At 46.0% G+C, this 17,767-nt stretch overlaps 1 protein-coding gene across 3 annotated transcripts in view; it reads left to right on the top strand.

The window, feature by feature from the left end:
* The window catches only part of LOC119934454 (CXADR like membrane protein), a 102,234-nt gene that overhangs the window by 50,548 nt on the left and 33,919 nt on the right, over positions 1–17,767 (top strand). The window contains exon 1 of one of the 3 annotated variants that reach the window (XM_038753952.1): positions 7,816–7,838. The exons of the other annotated variants lie outside the window; for them this stretch is intronic. The gene's annotated coding sequence lies outside the window, so the exon portion shown is untranslated. Of the gene's footprint in view, positions 1–7,815; positions 7,839–17,767 lie in introns of those variants that run through there. 3 annotated transcript variants of the gene reach the window in all.

Genomic DNA, 17,767 nt, shown 5'->3' with positions numbered 1-17,767 from the left:
TTTCCACTGAGCCATACTTGCTTCTCTTACCCACACCCTCATGAACACAGGGTGATGAGCATAAATCAGGAGGGCAAAAAGAATACTGATAGCATGCCCCAGGTGAAATGGTGGGGCACCTGTTTTGGCCCACCCCATCCTCCTGTCCCTGGCCTTGGTTTGAAATCCTCATTGCGGCGGGCTGGGAAATGAACCAAGTACCACCTGGTATGCCCTGACCCAACTCCCGCCCCCTCCTTCCTGAGGCCCTCCCAGATAAACCCACCTGCCTGGGGCCCCACCCACCCCTCCAGGGCCCCCTGTATCCCTGTGGGTTCCCTGAGTCGGTATTGCTGCTTCACAAAACTACAAACCCCAATAAACCAAGAACACAGCCACAGAGCACAACAAAAGCCTGGCCGCCTTACCCTAGATCGCCAAGACCCACTCTGGCTCAGTGGGCTCCCATCCTGCTGAGCCCAGGCCTGGGCACTGTGGCCTGGGCACCGGGCCTCGGCACTAGGCCTGAGGACCTGGGTCCAGGCAACTCACTGCTGAGAACTGGAAGGACAGACCCAGGCCCCATCATCTTGCCCTGCCAGGTCCTGTGGTCCTTTTACCCTTAAGAGAGAGGCCTGCCTTTTCCTCTTGGCCAGATGGATACACTGACCTGGTCATGGGGCCCCAGAGCTTTGGCTGCAGCCAGCTGCCCCCACCCAGAGCTGGAGGAAGCAGTGCCGGTGGCTTTGTGGGGGCCTGTGGGGCCTGAGTCACAGGCACATTTGGCTCAGTGGCAGGAAGTGCTGGTCGCAGAAGGGTGGGCCAGGCACAGAAGGAAGGGAAATGACTCTTGGCCAGCGCTGTTGTCCAATCTGGGAGGTCGGCAGTCACAGCAGACCCATCTCCAGCTCACTCTCTGACTTCTCAGTTTCACTGCTGCTTGCAAACCTTCCTCCGGCTGCCTCTGCTTCTTTCTTCAAGCAGTCCTTCATTCCAAAACAGCCTGTCCTTCCATCTTCCCCAGATACCCTCTCCCCATCATCAATCTGTTAATCAATATTAAGCACTTACTTTGTGCAAGGCACTGCGCTAAGCACTTAGAATAGTATAAAAGAGTTAGAAAACATGATACCTCTCCTCAAGGAGCTGGAAGAGCACGGGCCTGGGAGACAGAGGACCTGGGTATTCTAATCCTGGCTCTGTTACTTGCCTGCTGTGTGATCCTGAACCAGAATTGAATGGAGCTTCAATATCTGTTCTCCCTCCCACTTAGACTATAAACCCCATGTGGGACAAGGACTATAACCAACCTATCTTGTATCTACCCCAGCACTTAGTACAGTGTTCAGTGCACAGTAAGCACTTAATAAATACAACGATTATAGAGGGAGTAATGGAGAATATAAGATATAAACAGTATATAAGATATGAACGTAACTCTATTGTGCATCTAGCTTTATTTGTATTTATTTTGATGACTTGACACCTGTCCACATGTTTTGTTTTGTTCTCTGTCTCCCCCTTCTAGAGTGTGAGCCCACTGTTGGGTAGGGACCATCGCTATATGTTGCCAACTTGTACTTCCCAAGTGCTTAGTACAGTGCTCTGCACACAGTAAGTGCTCAATAAGTACGATTGAATGAATGAATGAATGTTCACAATGTGAGAAGCAGTGTGGCCAAGTGGATAGAGCATGGGTTTGGGACTCAGAGGGATCTGGGACCTAATCCTAGCTCCATCACTTGTCTGCTGTGTGATTCTGGGCAAGTCCCTTAACTTCTCTGTACCTAAACTATTTCAACTGTAAAATAGGGATTGACAAGTAGCCCCATGGAGGACCTGATCTGTGTCCAGGCTGATTAGCTTGTTTCTACCCCAGTGCCTGGCACATAGTAACAAATACAATAAAAAACACTCATCTTTCCCCTTCACCCACTCCTCCCCTTAACTTTTCTATCTTAGTCAATGACACCACTATCATCCCCATCCCAAAAGTCCAATCTTGGTGTCCTTCAATAAATCAATCATATTTATTTAGCACTTACTATGTGCTGTACTAAGAGCTTGGGAGGGTACAATACAACAGAGTTGATGGACACATTCCTTCCCTACAACGAGCTCAGTCTAGAGGAGGAAACAGACATTAATATAAATAAATAAATTACAGGTATGTACAAAAAGTGCTATGGGCCTGAGTGGGTGGTGAAGAAAGGGAGCAAATCAGGGCAACACAGAAGGGAGTGGGAAAAGAGGGAATAAGTTTTTAGTAAGGGAAGGCCTTTTGGAGAAGCTGTGCTTTCAAGAAGGTCTTGAAGGTAAGGTGATTAATTGTCCACCGAATATGAAAAGGGAAGGCATTCCAGGCCAGAGGCAGGATGTGGGAGAGAGGTTAGGGGCAAGATAAACAAAATCGAGATATAGTGAGTAGGCTAGCATAAGGGGAGTGAAATGTGCAGGCTGGGTTGTGATAGAAGAGCAGCAAGGTGAGGTAGGAGGGGGCAAGATCAATCAATCAATCAATCAATCGTATTTATTGAGCGCTTACTGTGTGCAGAGCACTGTACTAAGCGCTTGGGAAGTATAAGTTGGCATCATATAGAGACAGTCCCTACCCAACAGTGGGCTCACAGTCTAAAAGGGGGAGACAGAGAACAAAACCAAACATACAACAAAATAAAATAAATAGAATAGATATGTACAGGTAAAATAAATAAATAAATAGAGTAATAAATATGTACAAACATATATACATATATACAGGTGCTGTGGCAAAGGGAAGGAGGTAAGATGGGGGGATGGAGAGGGGGACGAGGGGGAGAGGAAGGAAGGGGCTCATTCTGGGAAGGCGTCCTGGAGGAGGTGAGCTCTCAGTAGGGCCTTGAAGGGAGGAAGAGAGCTAGCTTGGCGGATGGGCAGAGGGAGGGCATTCCAGGCCCGGGGGATGACGTGGGCCGGGGGGCGATGGCGGGACAGGCGAGAATGAGGTACGGTGAGGAGATTAGCAGCAGAGGAGCGGAGGGTGCGGGGTGGGCTGTAGAAGGAGAGAAGGGAGGTGAGGTAGGAGGGGGCGAGGTGATGGAGAGCCTTGAAGCCCAGGGTGAGGAGTTTCTGCCTGATGCGCAGATTGATTGAGCACTTTAAAGTCCATTGTAAAGAGTTTCTGTTTGATGCGGATATAGCCTGGGCCTGGGAGTCAGAAGGTCATGGGTTCTAATCCCAGCACCACGGCTTGTCTGCTGTGTGACCTTGGACAAGTCACTTAACTTCTCTGTGCCTCAGTTACTTCATCTGTAAAATAGGGATTAAGACCGTGAGCCCCAAGTGGGACAACCTGATTACCTTGCATCTACCCCAGCACTTAGAACAGTGCTTGACACAAAATAAGCACTTAATAAATACCATTATTATTATTATGCAGAGGTGGATGGACAACTATTTGAGGTTCTTGAGGAGTGAGGAAATATGGACTGAAGGTTTTTGTAGGAAAATGATCAAGGCAGCAGAGTAAAGTATGAACTGGAATGGGGAGAGACAGGAGGCATGGAGGTCAGCAAGGAGGCTGATATGGTAATCAAAGTGGGATAGGATAAATGCTTGGATTAACATGGAAGCAGTTTGAGTGGAGAAGAAAGGGTGGAGGTCAGACCAATAGGATTTAGTGATAGATTGAATTTGTGGGTTGAATGAAAGAGAAGAGTTAAGGATAAATATCAAGGTTACAGACCTGTGGACAGGAAGGATGGTGGTGTTGTCTACAGTGATGGGAAAATCAATGGGAGGACAGGGTTTGTGTGGGAAGATAAAGAGTTCTGTTTTGGACATATTAAGTTTGAGGTGTTGGTGGGACATCCAAGTAGGGATGTCTTCAAGGCAGGAGGAAATGAGAGACTGCAGGGAGAGAGAGATCAGGGTTGGAGATGTAGATTTGGGAATCATCTGCATAGAGGTGGTAGTTGAAGCCATGGGAGCGAATGAGTTCTGCAAGGGAGTGGGTGTTGATGGAGAATAGAAGTAGACTCAGAACTGAGCCTTGAGGAACTCTCACAGTTAAAGGATGGGAGGCAGAGGAGGAGCCCTTGAAAGAGATTGAGAATGAATAGCTAGAGAAATAGAAGGAGAACCAGGAGGGAACAGTGTTGGTGAAGCCAAGATTGGATAAGGCAGCTGAGAGGTTGAGGAGGGTTAGGATGCAGCGGAGGCCATTAGAATTGGCAAGAAGGTGATTATTTGTGACCTGTGAGAGGGTGGTTTCTGTGGAGTGAAGGGGACAGACTCCAGATTGGAGGGGGTCAGGGAGAAAATTGGAGAAGAATTTAAGATAGAAGGCTTATGCAACTCACTCAAGGAGTTTGGAGAACAATAGTAGGTGGGAGATGGGGTGATAACTGGAGGGAGTTACAGGGTCAAGGGAGGATTTTTTTAGGATGGGGAGACATGGGCATGTTTGAAAGCAGTAGGGAAGATGCCATTGGAAAGCAAACAGTTGAAGATAAGGGAGGGAAAAATAGAGGGGGCAAGTCTTTTATTAAGGTGCAAAGACATGGGGTTGGATATGCGGGGGGAGGGGATTTTGAGAGAAGGTAGGAGGTCTCTTCTTGAGATACTGCTAAGAAAGATAGGAGAGTGGAAGGAGGGTCAGGAGGAGGGAGGGACTGAAGAGGAACAGGAGAAATTTGACTGAGATCACACCTGATAGCTTTGATTTCCTCAATAAAGTTGGCCAGGTCACTAGGGGCAAGAGATGGGGGAGTGGGGAGTCCTCCTCTAATCTCCCCGCCTGTTTCTCCCATTACTGCCATTTCAGCACTCCTGCACCTCCTGAGTATTTGTGTAGTCACAATCCTCCACAGTCCATATGTAGATATTTTATATACATCAAGCACAAACTTCTGTATATCTCCTCTTTTCCCACTTTCTCATCTGTAAATTACTTCAACGTCTGCTCCTGGGCTAGACTGTAAGCTCCTTAAAGCCAGAGATCATGTCCTCTAATTCTATTGAACTCTCCCAAGCGTTTAGGCCAATGCTGTACACACAGTGAATGTGCTGATAGATTGACTGATCTGTGTCTCCAGTGAAAACAGAATCCTGAACCAGATCGACATACTACTGTAGGCATAAAAATTATCGGTCTGGACCATTAGAGGGAGCTTCAGCCCCGGTTTTAGCCACCCGTGTACTCAGGTCAGCAGAAAAGGAGGGCAAGGGGAGCCAACGGCTCTCTCTGTCCTAGTCAGTCCCGAACTGACCTCAGCTGCTGCCACTCTCTGCCCTGCTGACCAGCCATCCAGGGAAACCCAGCAGATTGAGTGGTGGCTTCCTGAGTCTCAGCTGGAATTCCTGGAACCTGGATGGAGAGGGGTAGCAAAGCCAATGAACCAATCAGTCCATCAGTCTATTGATAGAATTTATTGAGCGCTATGTGCACTGTACTATGCACTTGGAGGCTTCCTCCATCCAGAAAGAGGGAGAGAGAATGTGTGTGTGTGTGTGTGTGTGTGTGTGTGTGCGTGTGTGTGTGTGCGTGAGAGAGAACACTCATCTGTCATACCTGGTAGTGGTAGTAGTAGCAGAGCCCCCTTTTTCCCCTCCTCCTTCCCCTCCCCACAGCACCTGTATATGTGTTTGTACAGATTTATTACTCTATTTATTTTACTTGTAATTTTACTTGTACATATTTACTATTCTATTTATTTTGTTAATGATGTGCATTTTGCTTTAATTCTATTTGTTCTGATGACTTGACACCTGTCCACATGTTTTGTTTTGTTGTCTGTCTCCCCTTCTAGGCTGTGAGCCCGTTGTTGGGTAGGGACCGTCTCTATATGTTGCCAACTTGTACTTCCCAAGCGCTTAGTACAGTGCTCTGCACATAGTAAGCCCTCAATAAATATGATTGAATGAATGAACGAATGAATTGACATAAAAGAATAATCAAGATAAACACTTTCATGGACAACTGAATAGACAGATACAGGTAAGTGCTGCAGATGGTATTACCTCAGGCCATGAGCAAGAAGTGGACAGGAGGAGAGATGGGAATGAGGCGCAGTGAACCTCTCTTTTAGCTTGAAAGGAATGAAGTTTGCAAATTGGAATATAGTGAGAAGACAGTGGATAATTAGGAGGAAAAGAGTTGACAGTGCTTTAAAACCAGTGGTCAGGAGATTCTTCTTGACACAGAAAGGAATGGACAACCATTGAAGATTTTTGAGGAGTGGGGAGACATGTTTGTTGTTGTGTTATACTCTCCTAAGAGCTTGGTATAGTGCTCTGCACACAGAAAGCGCTCAATAAATGATTGAATGACTCCACACTTAGTGGGAGGAGGGGGGAAAGCAACAACAGGAGGGCTCACCCTCTTTCTCCAACAGTGCTTGGCACATAGTAAGCGCTTAACAAATACCATCATCATCTTCAAAAATCAGGAGGAAGTGGCCAAACAAGCAGATGGCATAGGCATAGTGGATAGAGCCCGGACCTGGGAGTCAGAAGGTCATGGCTTCTAATCCCAGCTCCACCACTTGTCTGCTGTGTGACCTGGGCCAAGTCACTTCACTTCTCTGGGCCTCAGTTCCCTCATCTGGTAAATGGGGATTGGAGGATTGGGACTGTGAGCCCTGCATGGGACAGAGACCATATCCAACTCGATTTGCTTGTATCCACCACAGCGCTTAGTGCCTGGCACATAGTAAGTGTTTAACAAATAACACAGTTATTATTATTATTATTCATTAGGTGCGGCCCACCTCCGGACCACTGGATTAAGCGTTAGAGAGTGTCATTCAATCATATGTATTGAGCGCTCGCAATGTGCAGAACACTGGACTAAGCACTAGGGAGAGGACAACAGAATAACAGAATTGGCACATCCTCTGCCCACAAGGAACTGACCATCCAGAGGACTATGGGGTGGGCGTGACTGCTGTCCTCCAGGGGCTTCCAGCCTGGTCAGGGACACAGACCCATTCCAGGGTGGAGAAAGTCGTAGGATAGAGGTAGGCTGGAGAAGAGTTGTTGGCCCCTGTGAGGGGAAGGGGAAGTGCTTCATGGTAGGGGAATAGTATGTAATTTTGTAAATATTCTGTAAAAAAAAAAAGACTTCCACACAGAGAGCAAAGACCTGGGGGTGGAGGTGGGGGCGTATTCTGTAAATATTTTGTAAAAAAAAAAAAAACTTCTGTACAGAGAGCTTTGACCAGTGGTGAGGGAATATTCTGGAATTCTGTAAATATTATGTAAATATTTTGAAAAACAGCATGGCATAGTGGATAGAGCACGGGCCTGGTAGTTAGAAGGTCATTCATTCATTCATTCATTCAGTTGTATTTATTGAGCGCTTACTGTGTGCAGAGCACCGTTCTAGTGCTTGGGAGAGTACAACAATGAACAGACACATTCCCTGCTCACAATGAGTTTACAATCTACAGGAAGGACAGACAGACAATATATGGGTTAAAAGAAAAGAGCCAAGGACAGTGCCTCTACAATTAAGGGGTGGGAGGAAAAGGAGCAGCCAGTGAAATAATAATAATAATGATGGTGTTTGTTAAGCGCTTACTATGTGCAAAGCACTGTTCTAAGCACTGGGGAGGTTACAAGGTGATCAGGTTGTCCCACGGGGGGCTCACAGTTTTTTTTTATCCCCATTTTACAGATGAGGTAACTGAGGCCCAGAGAAGTTAAGTGACTTGCCCAAAGTCACACAGCTGACAATTGGCGGAGCCAGGGTTTGAACCCATGACCTCTGACTCCAGAGCCTGTGATCTTTCCACTGAGCCACACTGCTTCTTCTTCTCAGTGAAAGAAACTGAGAAGGAGCTACCAGAAGTAGGAGAACCAGAAGAGGACTGTAAATGGTAAAAACAAGTTTAGATTGTGTTTTGGGGAAAATGGGCTGGTCCATAGTGTCAAAGGCAGCAGCAGAGGTCATGGAGTCATTTGGTCATTTGACAAGAAGGATGTCGTTGGTGACCTTGGAGAGAGCGATCATTTGATATTTGCCCCAACCCCAAGCCCACAGCACTCATGTAGAGAAGCGGCGTGGCTCAGTGGAAAGAGCCCGGGCTTTGGAGTCAGAGGTCATGGGTTTGAATCCTGGCTCACCCACATGTCTGCTGTGTGACCTTGGGCAAGTCACTTCACTTCTCTGAGCCTCAGTTACCTCATCTGGAAAATGGGGATTAAGACTGTGAGCCCCCCGTGGGACAACCTAATCACCTTGTATTCCCCCCAGCGCTTAGAACAGTGCTCTGCACATAGTAAGTGCTTAACAAATGCCATTATTATTATTATTATTATTACAGAAGCAGCGTGGCTCAGTGGAAAGAGCACGGGCTTTGGAGTCAGAGGTCATGGGTTCAAATCCCGGCTCCACCACTCATCAGCTGTGTGACTTTGGGCAAGTCACTTAATTTATCTGGGCCTCAGTTACCTCATCTGTAAAATGGGGATTAAGACTGTGAGCCCCACATGGGACAACCTGATCACCTTGTAAATTCCCCAGCGCTTAGAACAGTGCTCTGCACATAGTAAGCGCTTAATAAATGCCATTAAAAATGTACATATCTTTAAATTATTTATTATAAATTATTTATTCATATTAATGTCTGCCGCCACCTCTAGACTGTAACCTCATTATGGGCAGGGAACATGTCTGCTTATTCTCTTGTTTGTACTCTCCCAGGCACTTAGTGCTCTGCACATAACAAACGCTCAGTATATGCCATTGATTGATTGAGTGAAAGGGGCCAAAACCGATTATTGTATTAGCTCGAAGAAGGAAGTTGGAGGAGAGGAAGTAGAGGCAAAGGCCGAGGCAGTAGGTGTAATCAACCTGTTTGAAGAGTTTGGAGAGGACTAGGAGGCAGAGGATAGTTAAGTGGGGTCTAGAGAAGACTTTTGTAGGATTGGGGAGAGTAGGAATGTTTGAAAACAGAGGGGAAGGAATTAGGGGAGTTCCTACCAGGTAGGGAGGGAGGTGGGAGCACTGGGTGTTTTACAAGAGGAGATAAGCATTTAGATGAAGCCCAGAGCCTCCAGGAAGCCTTCTCTGATTTATACATCCAATTTTCTTTCATTTCTGTGTCTTTGTTCCTTGAGAGTTTCTGTATTCTAAGTCTGCTCTTTATCTGGACCTGTGTTGGTTTTGTCTCCCTGCTGGCCTGTTAAACTCCCCTGGGGCAGGGGGCCCCTGTTTCCACTCCAATTTGCATTCCCAGAGCAACAAGTACTTGAGGGTCGTAAATCAGTGTTTGATGGCGACGATGACCGGGTCTTTGAGATGCCTCTCGACTGGGAAAAATGTTGGGGGAAGGAGGAGGACTTCAAATGAGCTGCATTGAGGGATCGCGGGCACAAGGGTCCAGGTACGGTGCAGCGCGGAGGCTGCCAACGTCAGGGGGACAAAATTAGGAATTATAATAACTGTGGTATGTATTAAATGCTTTCAGTGTGCCAAGCAATGTGCCAGAGAAGTTACGTGGGGAGAGAGGGAGGGGCGGGGGAAGAACCCACCCAAGTGTAAGTCCAAGTGTTCGGGTCGAGTCCCGGAGTTGGGTAGTGCAGGTTCTACTCGGCTCCTGGCGAAGGGCAGCGGTGGTGGAAGGCGGGACAGAGCCGGGAAAGATCGTACCTGAGGCAAGACCACCCTGGAGCCCAGCCCCTGCTCCGGGCCACCTTCCTCCGGGCTCCTCTGCCCCTCCCCCTTCTGGCCACGACCAAATCTCGGATTCATTCAATCGTATTTATTGGGCGTTTACAGTGTGCAGAGCACTGTAGTGAGCGCTTGGAAAGTACAATTTAGCAAGAAACTGAGATAATCCGTGCCCACAGCGGGCTCACAGTCCAGAAGCAGAGCAGCTAGTTCAGCTGGGGAGGCAATGGTCAGTGTTTTTGCTCTGCCCAAGGCTTTTATTTATACCCATCCGCAGCACTTACCTATATACGGCTATTTGATTATCAATTCAAGTGTTTATCTTGATTATCCTTGTCAATACTTTAGTCAGTCAGTCAATTATATTTACTGAGCGTTTACTGTGTGCAAAGCACTGTACTAAGTGCTTGCATGAGTACAATTTAACAAAAAACAGACACATTCCCTGCCCATACCGAATTTATGGTCTACAGTGTGTGTGTGTGTGTGTGTGTGTGTGTGTGTGTGTGTGTGTGTGTGTGTGTGTGTGTGTGTTGGGGGCGGGGGGGGCAGACATTAATATAAATAAATTACAGATATGTACATTATTATTATTAGTCATGTTTATTGAGCGCTTACTTTGTGTAAAGCACTGCACTAAGTGCTTGGGAGACTACAATATAACATCAGACGTAATCCCTGCCCACAATGAGCTCACAGCCTGGAGGGGGAGACAGACATTAATTTAATTAAATAAATAAATAATACAGATATATACATACAATCATAATAATAATGATGGTATTTGTTAAGCACTTACTATGTGCAAAGCACTGTTCTAAGCGCTAGGATTGTGCTGTGGAGAAGGGAGGGAAGATGAATGAAGGAATAAGTATGAGCAGTGCAGAATGGAGTGGGAGAAGAGGGGAGATAGGCTCAGTCAGGGAAGGCTTCCTGGAGGAGATGTGCCTGCAAAAAGGCTTTGAAGTGGGGGGGGGGGGGGGAGGGAAGGGGGAGCAATTATCTGTCTGAGATGAGGATGGAGGGTGTTCAAGGCCAGAGGTAGGATGTGGGTGAGAGTGAGACTTCGTAAATATGAAGATAGTTTCAAGAGTGAGGCTTGGTAAATATCGAGGTAGTTACCAAAATACACTTTGACAAACTTCTTTGGCATAACAGCTTTCATATTTTAAAATGAGAAACAGCATGGCCTAGTGGATAGAGCATGGGCCTGGATTCTAATCCCGGCTCTTCCACTTGTCTGCTATGTGACCTTGGGCAAGTTACTTTATTTCTCTGTGCCTCATTTGTAAAATGAGGATTAAGACTGTGAGCCCCATGTGGGACAGGAACTGTGTCCACCTGAGTCGCTGAGATCTACCCCAGCACTTAGAACAGTGATTGACACATAGCAAATGCTTAACAAATACTATTATTATTACTTTAATAACACCATACAACTTTTCTGAACGACTCCCTTCCGCAACACTCTAGATACTGCAGCATGGCCATTAAACTGGACAACGGTCCGAGCAGTTATGCTCATCGTAACCTTTCCTTACACATTACAGTGCTTCCAGTGTGGTTGCACCATTTCCCGGAATCCCATTCCATCAGAGCTACCTTCAAAATCAGATTCTCAATTCTGATTTACTCTCTGAATGGTACAAATCCAAATCTCTCTCCAGGGAGACTTCTACCGTTACCACCTTTACTACTTCACCACCATCAGGAATGACAGATGAGTATACGCACTCACACACTTTCCAAGGATGGAGGAACCCTCCAAGTGCATAGTACAGTGCTCTGCACAGCCTTGGCGTCCAATTCATTCATTCAATCGTATGTATACAGTGCTTACTATGTGCAGAGCATTGTCAATCAATACTCTTGATTGATACTCTTGACTGACTGACTGGTTGATTGGCTTTGCCACACATGCCCTACCCTCAGCCCTGCTCCATCCAGGTCCCAGAAATCTTGGACTTCCTGGTGGAAGTTTCCTTCCAGCTTAGACTCGGGAAGCCACCACTCAATCTGCTGGGCTTCCCTGTATGGCTGGCCAGCAGGGCAGAGAGTGGCAGCAGCTGAGGTCAGTTCGGGACTGACTAGGACAGAGAGAGCCGTTGGCGCCCCTTGCCCTCCTTTTCTGCTGACCTAGGTGGTCAAAACCGGGGTTGGCGCTCCCTCTAGTGGTCCAGGCCGGAATTTTTTCACGGCTAAAGAGGGCTGTCGACCTGCTTCAGGACTCTGCTTTCACTGGGAAACAAAGTCAGTCAATTAATTAATTAATTCAAACGTATTTATTTAGCAATTACTTTGTGCAGGACACTATACTAAGCGCTTGGGAGAATACAACACAACAATAAACAAACACATTTCCGGCCCACTGAGTTCACTGTGTGCACAGCATTGACCTAAATGCTTAGGAGTGTTCAGTAGAGTTAGAGAACACAATCCCTGCCTCCAAGGAGCTTACAATCTAGTCCGGAAGCAGATACTAACGTAATTTACAGATGGGAGAAAGTGGAAAAGTGGGAGATATGTGGAAGTTGGTGCTTATGCACATAAAATATTTGCATATGGGCTATGGAGGATGGTGAGAACACAAATTCACAGGAAATGCAGGAATAATAATAATAATAATAATTTTGGTATTTGTTAAGCATTAACTATGTGCCAAGCACTGTTCTAAGCGCTGGGGGAGATACAAGGTCATCAGGTTGTCCCACATGGGGCTCACAGTCTTAATCCCCATTTTCCAGATGAGGTAATTGAGGCCCAGAAAATAATAATGATGGTATTTGTTAAGCGCTTACTATGCGCAAAGCACTGTTCTAAGCACTGGGGCGGGATACAAGGTGATCAGGTTGTCCCACATGGGGCTCACAGTCTTAATCCCCATTTTCCAGATGAGGTAATTGAGGCCCAGAGAAGTTAAGTGACTTGCCCAAAGTCACACAGCTGACAAGTGGCAGAGCCGGTATTAGAACCCATGACCTCTGACTACCAAGCCCGCAGTCTTTCCACGGAGGAATGCTGAAATGGCAGTAATGGGAGAAACAGGTGGGTAGATTAGATAAAAATCGGGATGGCCTCATGGAGGAGGTGCAATTTCAGATGGGCTTTGAAGATGGGGAGAGCAAAGGTCTGTCATATGTGAAGGGGGAGGAAGTTCCAGGAAAGAGGGAGGGCAGGAGCAAGAGGTCAATGGTGAGAGTAATGAGACCAAGGTACAGTGAATAGGTTAGTTTGAGAGGAGAGAAGAATGAGAGCTGGGATATAGTGGGAGAAGACAGCAGCATGGCCTAGTGGATAGAACAAAAGCCAGGGAGTCAGAAGAACCTGTGTTCTAATTCCAGCTCCATGACTTGTCTGCTGTGTGACCCTGGACAAGTCACTTCATTTCTCTGTGCCTGTTACCTCATCTGTAAAAGGGGGATTAAGACTGTGAGCCCCATGTGGGACATGGACTGGATCCAACTTGTATCTATCCCAACGCTTAGTACTGTGCCTGACACACAGTAAGTGCTTAACATATATCATAAAAAAAGGAAAGAGAGTGGACAATGATAATAATAACGGCATTTATCAAGTACATACTAACAGCCCTACTAAGCACTGGGGTAGTGATAAATAACCAGATTGGACATGGTCCCTGTCCCCACCCAGGGATCACCGTCTAAGAGGCTCATTTTACAGATGAGAAAACTGAGGCACAGAGAAATTAAGTGACTTCCCCAAGATCATACAGCAGGCAAGTGGCAGAGCTGGGACTAGAAGCCAGGACTGAACATCTAGTCCTGTTTCCTTTCTGCTACTTCATGCTGCCTCCCCAGGAGAAAAGGGGGAAGAGGCCACTTATCTAACTGTGAGTGCTGTATTGTATTTTCCAAGCGCTTAGTGCAATGCTCTGCACACAGTAAGCACTCATAAATATGACTGAAAAAATAAGAGTGTGTGTGTGTGTGTGTGTGTGTGTGTGTGTGTGTGTGTGTGTGTATGGGGGGCGTTAGGGGTGAAAAGACAGAGAGGGGCCCTGGGTGGGGGAGGGTCCGGCTTTCCCCAACCCCCCTCATTAATGCTGTCCTGTCCTGGGAGGGGGCTGGCAGGGGGTGTCTACACTGTAAACTCATTTTGAGCCGGGAACGTGTCTGATTACCATCTCGTACTCTCCCAAGTGCTCAGTACAGCACTCTGTAAGTACTGAATGCACAATAAACACCTTTGGTGATGATGCCTGTTTCCCTCTCCCTTTTCCCCTTACCCCCAAACTGTGAGCTCGTTGTGGGCAGGGATAATCTCTCTTTGCTGTATTGTACCTCCCCAAGCGCTTAGTACAGTGCTCTGCACACAGTAACACTCAATCAATGTGATTGAGAAGCAGCATGGCTTAGTGGAAAGAGCACAGGCTTGGAAGTCAGAGAACCTGGGTTCTACTCCAGGGTCTGGACTTGTCTGCTGTGTGATCTTGATCAAGCCACTTAACTTCACTGTGCCTGTTACCTCATCTGTAAAGATGGGGATGAAGACTGTGAGCCCCAGGTGGGACTATCTGATTACTTTGTATCTACTCCAGCACTCAGAACAGTGTTTGGCATATAGTAAGCGCTTGACAAATACCATCATTATCATTATTATTATTATTACAATTGAATGAATGCATGAATGCTGATAAACATTAGAGATTGACGGTGTTCCTCAGATCCCCCTCCCCATAGCCCCCACTTACTCCTTTGCTCTACCCCCTCTCCACTCCACAGCACTTGTGTATATATGTACATATCTATAATTCTATTTACTTACATTAATGCCTGTTTACTTGTTTTGATATGTATATATCGATGATTCTATTTATAGTGATGCTATTGATACCTGTTTACTTGTTTTGATGTCTGTCTCCTCTCTTCTAGATTGTAAATCCCATGTGGGCAGGGATTGTCTCTATTTCTGAATTGTACTTTCCAAGTGCTTAGTACAGTGCTTTGCACACAGTAAATGCTCAATAAATATGATGGAATGGATGAGTGAATTTATCAGCTCTTAAGTCAGCCTATTTGCTGTGCCTTGCTCTTGTCTGTCCTGCTGCCTATTGCTCACACCTTCCCCTGGAACTGCTTATCCCTTCACATCCTGCAGACCACCATTCTCCATGTGTTCAAAGCCCTTTGAAATCACATCTCCTCCAGGAGTCCTTCCCTGATTATGCTCTCATTTCCCAATCTGACTTCCTCCCATTCCACCTAGGCACTTCTGTGTCCCCTGAACACTTGGATACTCAACCCCACGCTCCCGGTAGCAATCACACACTTAGTGGATTAGTGGAAAGAGCCCGGGCTTGGGAGTCAGAGGTTGTGGGTTCTAATCCCAGCTCCTTCACTTGTCAGCTGTGTGACTTTGGGCCTCAGTTACCTCATTTGTAAAATGGGGATTGAGACGATGAGCCCCATGTGGAACAACCTGATTACCTTGTATCAACCCCAGCGCTTAGAACAGTGCTTCACACATAGTAAGCACTTTACAAGTGCCATTATCATTATTATTTTTTTTATTATTATCCTAGAGGGTAGGGACCGGGAATACTAATTCTGTGATAATCTGCCAAGCACGTAACCTAGTGCTCTGCCCACAGAAGGCATTAAATAAATATCATCAATTAAAATCAATTCATCACATCTTGAAGCCAAAAGTTAGGACTTTCAGCTTCATGCAGAGAGAAATGGGCAACCATTTAGATAGTCATCAAATGGACTGCAAACACAAGCTTCCTCCACTTCCCCTCTAAATGTCTTCTTGAACCTTTACAATAATAATAATAATAATAATGATGACATTTATTAAGCACTTACTATGTGCAAAGCACTGTTCTAAGTGCTGGGAAGGTTACAAGGTTGTCCCAGCAGGGGCTCACAGTCTTAATCCCCATTTTACAGATGAGGTAACTGAGGCACAGAGAAGTTAAGTGACTTGCCCAAAGTAACATCTGACTTCCCCCACCTTCCTCTAGTGAGACCACTCTCTCCAGCGTCATCAATGGCCTCCTTCTCGTCAAATCTAATGATCTCAACTTCATCCTAATCCTCCTCAACATCCTGGCTGCCTTTGACTCTATGGACCACCCCCTTCTCCTGGAAACCCCATCAAACCTCAGTCTTTCTGACACAGTCCTCTCCTGGTTCTCCCCCTCTCTACCTGATCCTTTCAATCTCTTTTGCCAGCTCTTCCTCTGTCTTCCAGCGCTTGTACTCTCCCAAGTGCTTAGTACAGTGCTCTGCACGCCATAAGCAGTCAATAAATACGACTGACTGAATGAATGAATGAATGAATTTGGGTGGAAACCAGAGCCCTCCTGCACACTGAAGGCAATCTTCGTGCCTCAGATACCTCATCTGTAAAATGGGGATTTTACAGCTAGATCAGGGACTATGTCCAATCTAACTAGTTTATATGAGAAACTGCATGGCGTAGTGGATAGAGCATGGGCCTGGGAATCAATAGGTCATGGATTCTAATCCTGGCTCTGCCACTTGTCTGCTGTGTGACTATGTGTAAGTCACTTCACTTCTCTGTGCCTCAGTTACCTCATCTGTAAAATGGGGACAGGGACTGTGTCCAACTCGATTTAACTGTATCCACCCCAGCACTTAGTAGAGTGCCTGGCACAAAGTAAGCACTTAACAAATACCATTATTATTATCATTATTATTATTATTATTATTAATATGGGGGTCCCTGACGGCTTAATCTGGGTACCCGTCTCTTCTCAATCTATTCTTCCTTGGGGAGCTCATTTTATTTCATGGCTTCAACTACCACCTTGATTGGGATGGTTCCCAAATCTACCTCTCCTCTATGATCTTACACTTCTCCCTGCTTTCCAGGACATCTCTACAGGGATGTCCCGCCGGCACCTCAAACTCAACATGTCCAAAACTGAATTTATCTTCCTTCCCAAATCCTCTTCTCCAACTAATATTTCCATCAAAATTGACAACACCACCCTCCCCATCTCTCAAGCCTGTAAACTTTATTATTATTATTATTATTATTATTATTGTTAAGTGCTTACTGTGTATCAAGCCCTACTGAAGATGCAAGATAATTGGGTTAGACAAAGTCCCTATCCCACCTGGGACTCAGTCTAAGTAGGAGGGAAATCCCCATTTTACAGATGAGGAAACTGAAGCACAGAGAAGTTAAGTAATCCACCCGAGGTCACACAGCAGGCAAATGACAGAGCTGGTTCCCTGACTCCCAAGCCTGTGTTATTTCCACTGGGCCTCACTATTTCCTGGCATTATCTTTGACTCCTTTTTCTTTTTCAGCACATTATTCAGTCTGTCACCAAATCATGATGGTTTGTCCTCCAAAACATTTCCAGAACCTGCCCTTTCCTATTCATCCAAACTACCACCAGTACTTCAGCCCCTTGTCATATCCTGACTCGACTATAGGATCAGCCTCCTCGCTGAGACCCCTGCCTCCAGGCTCTCTAATCTCCAGTCCATTCTTCACTGCCCGGGTTGGTCATTTTTCTCAAAAACAGCCTTGAGTACACCTCCCCACTCCTTCCAGACCTCCAACAATGGTCCATTCCTCTCAGTATCAGGGAGAAACTGCTAACCATTGGCTTTAAAACACTCAATCAGCATTTTTCCTCCTACTGATCTCTTTTTCCACCCCAAATTGCATACTTTCCAGTGACAACTTCAGCCCATCCATACCACCTCAGCATTCATAACTTTATATTACATAATTTCCTTCTATTCTGTGAATTAACATCTGACTCTGCTAGATCACAAGCTCTCTGAGGGCAGGGATCATGTCTACTAATTCTATTTTAATCTCCCATGTGTTTAGTACACTGCTCTGCAGTTAATCAATTATATTTATTGAACACTTACTGTGTGCAGTACACTGTGCTAAGCACTTGGGAGAGTACACTGCAACGATACAACAGACACATTCCCAGCCCACAGTGAGCTTACTGTCTAGAGGGGGAGCTTACAGTCTAGAGGGAGTGCTTAGGTGCTTAGTAGATACTACTGATTGATTGACTGGAGTAGTCACAAATGGCAAAATTACACTACATGAAGTAGTAAAAGCATATAAACTAAAAAAGTCAATAAATACTAAATGAATATATGCAAAAGT

This window comes from Tachyglossus aculeatus, chromosome 11, assembly GCF_015852505.1.
Source record: "Tachyglossus aculeatus isolate mTacAcu1 chromosome 11, mTacAcu1.pri, whole genome shotgun sequence".
In the NCBI taxonomy this organism is placed as follows: domain Eukaryota; kingdom Metazoa; phylum Chordata; class Mammalia; order Monotremata; family Tachyglossidae; genus Tachyglossus; species Tachyglossus aculeatus.
This window is presented reverse-complemented; position numbering and strand designations above follow the sequence as displayed.